Source organism: Colobus angolensis, unplaced genomic scaffold (assembly GCF_000951035.1).
Source record: "Colobus angolensis palliatus isolate OR3802 unplaced genomic scaffold, Cang.pa_1.0 Scaffold83, whole genome shotgun sequence".
In the NCBI taxonomy this organism is placed as follows: Eukaryota; Metazoa; Chordata; class Mammalia; order Primates; family Cercopithecidae; genus Colobus; species Colobus angolensis.
Window position 1 is genome coordinate 185552 of NW_012122154.1, and position 3108 is coordinate 188659.

A 3108-nucleotide genomic window follows, 5' to 3' on the forward strand; every position below is an offset into this window, starting at 1 on the left:
GCTGGAATGTAGTGGTACGATCTCAGCTCACTGAAAACTCCGCTTCCCAGATTCAAGCAATTGTTCTGCCTCAGCCTCTCAAGTAGCTGGGATTATAGGCATCGCCACCACACTGGGCTCATTTTTTGTACTGTTACTAGAGACAGGGTTTCACTGTGTTGGCCAGGCTGGTCTCGAACTCCAGATCTCAGGTGATCCCCCCCAACTCAGCCTCCCAAAGTGCTAGGATTATAGGCGTGAGCCATCACTCCCAGCCTAGAGTGTCTTTCTCTAAAGCAGTGTGGTAAATGCTGTGAGCAGGCCATACACAGTGCTGTCTGTGGAAGCACAGAAGAGGAAGTGATTAATAACAGCTATTTTTTTTCCAGACGAAATCTCACTCTGTTGCCCAGGCTTGAGTGCAGCGGCACAATCTCAGCTCACTGCAACCTCTGCCGCCTAGGTTCAGCCAATTCTCCTGCTTCAGCCTCCCGAGTAGACAGGAGCCTGTCTCTGCACCCAGCTAATTTTTATAGTTTTTAGTAGAGACAGGGTTTAACTATCTTGCCCAGGCTGGTCTTGAACCCCTGACCTTGTGATCCACCTGCCTTGGCCTCCCCAAGTGCTGGGATTACAGGTGTGAGCCACCGTGCCTGGCTAATAACAACTAAAATTTATACACTGTTCACTAGGCCAGGCACAGTGGCTCATTCCTGTTAGTTATCCCAGCACTTTGGGAGACTGAGGCAGGCAGATTGCTTGAGCCAAGGAGTTCGATACTAGCCTGGGCAACATGGCAAAACCCCATCTCTACCAAAAAAAAATATACAAAAATTAGCCAGACGTGGTGGCATATACCTGTAGTTCCAGCTACTTAGAAGGGTGAGTTGAGAGTATCTCTTGAGCACAAGAGGTGGGGGTTGCAGTGAACCGAGATTGCGCCACTGCACTCCAGCCTGGACGACAGAGAGAAGGTCTCAAAAAAAAAAAAGATCACTTTATGCCAGGGGCTGCTGTAAAGGCCCAACCATGTTTTGTTTTGTTTTGTTTTGTTTTTTGAGACGGAGTCTTGCTCTGCCGCCCAGGCTGGAGTGCAGTGGCAGGCTCTCAGCTCACTGCAAGCTCCGCCTCCCGGGTTCACGCCATTTTCCTGTCTCGTCCCGAGTAGCTGGGACTACAGACGCCCACCTCGTCGCCCGGCTAGTTTTTTGTATTTTTTAGTAGAGACAGGGTTTCACCATATTAGCCAGGATGGTCTCGATCTCCTGACCTCGTGATCCGCCCGTCTCGGCCTCCCAAAGTGCTGGGATTACAGGCTTGAGCCACCGTGCCCGGCCCATGTTTTAAGTAATTAACAATTTTATGACAACTCTATGAGCTATGTACTGTAATTATGCCTATATTACAGATGTGAAAATTGAGGTTCAGAGAGGTTGAATAAGTTGCTCAAAGTCACACAGCTAGTAAGTGATGGAACTAGAAGTTGAACTCAGGAAGTCTAGCTCCAAGTCTAAACTCTTTGTTAATTTATTTTTCGGGCCAGAGTCTTGCTCCGTCACCCAGGCTGGAGTGCAGTGCCGCTATCTCTGCTTACTGAACTTGGGAGGAACTTTTACTTCCCAAGTTCAAGCAATTCTTGTGCCTTGGTCTCCCAAGTAGCTAGGATTACAGGCATGTGCCACCACACCTAGCTAATTTTTTGTCTCATTCTGTTGGCCAGTCTGGAGTGCAGTGACACAATCTCAACTCACTGCAGCCTCCAGCTCGCAGGTTCAAGTGATTCTTGTGCCTTAGCCTCCCAAATAGCTGGGATGACAGGCACTTGCCACCACACCCAGATAATTTTTTTGTATTTTTAATAGAAACAGGGTTTCAACATGTTGGCCAGGCTGGTCTCAAATTCCTGACCTCAGATGATCTGCCCGCCTCAGACTCCCAAAGTGCTGGGATTACAGGGGTGAGCCACCATTCCCAGCCTTAATTTTTATATTTTTATTAGAGATGGAGTTTTGCCATGTTGGCTAGGCTGGCCTTCATCTCCTGGCCTCTAGTGATCCACCCACCTCGGCTTCCTAAAGTGCTGGGATTACAGGCATGAGCCACTGCACCTGGCCTCCAAGTCTAAACTCTTAACAATACCATAGTTTGTTGAAAAGTTATTGAAGGCTTCACAGAGGGAAAAAAAATGGAGCATTCTAACAACTTTGCAGATGAGACCCAAGAAGACTCAATGACTTTCTCCAGATCATATTGTAGCAGATGACATAGTCAGAACTGTGACTTCCTCTCAGGGAGAACTCTGTGCAAGATTTCACACCTACCTGTCAGGCCTGAGCTGGCTGCTTTCTCAGCTCCCTAAGTGCTATGTTCCCAGTTTGCTTTTCTTTCTTTTTCAAGTGTCCACTGCTAGCCATTTCAAAATATCCCAGGCCGGTCACAGTGGCTCATGCCTCTAATCCCAGCACTTTGGGAGCCCAAGGCGGGTGGATCACCTGAGGTCAGGAGTTCAAGACCAGCCTGGCCAACATGGTGAAACCCCATCTCTACTAAAAATACAAAAATCAGCTGGGTGTGGTGGCAGGCGCATGTAATCCCAGCTCGGGATTACTTGGGAGGCTGAGGCTGGACAATCGGTTGAACCCGGGAGGCAGAGGTTGCAGTGAGCCAAGATTGCGCCACTGTACTCTAGCCTGAGACTTCATCTCAAAAAAAAAAAAAAAATCCCAGCTGGGTGCAGCGGCTCACGCCTGTAATCCCAGCACTTTAGGAGGCCAAGGCAGGAGGATCACTTGAGCCCAGGAGTTGAAGACTATCCTGGGCAACATAGTAAGACTGTCTCTACAAAAAAATTTAAAAATTAATTGGGTGTTGTAGCGCACTCCTGTATTCCCGTTACTCAGGAGACTGAGGTGAGAAGAATGCTTAAGCCTGGGAGATCGAGGCTGCAGTGAGCCTTGATGGTGCTACTGCACTCCAGCCTAGCCAATATTGTGAGACCTTGTCTCAAAAAAAACAAAACATCCTTCTACTGAGCACTTTCTGTTCTTTTATAGAAACTTAAGAGGGAACCAGTAGAGGTAATTTCCTAAGGAAAACTGCTTTGGGACATGATCACAAATTCAAGCCTGG

At 48.1% G+C, this 3108-nt stretch overlaps 1 protein-coding gene across 1 annotated transcript in view; it reads left to right on the plus strand.

Moving 5' to 3' along the window:
• Window positions 1-3108, plus strand: part of BRCA1 (breast cancer 1, early onset) — a 136888-nt gene that overhangs the window by 119042 nt on the left and 14738 nt on the right. The gene's annotated exons all lie outside the window — the stretch shown is intronic.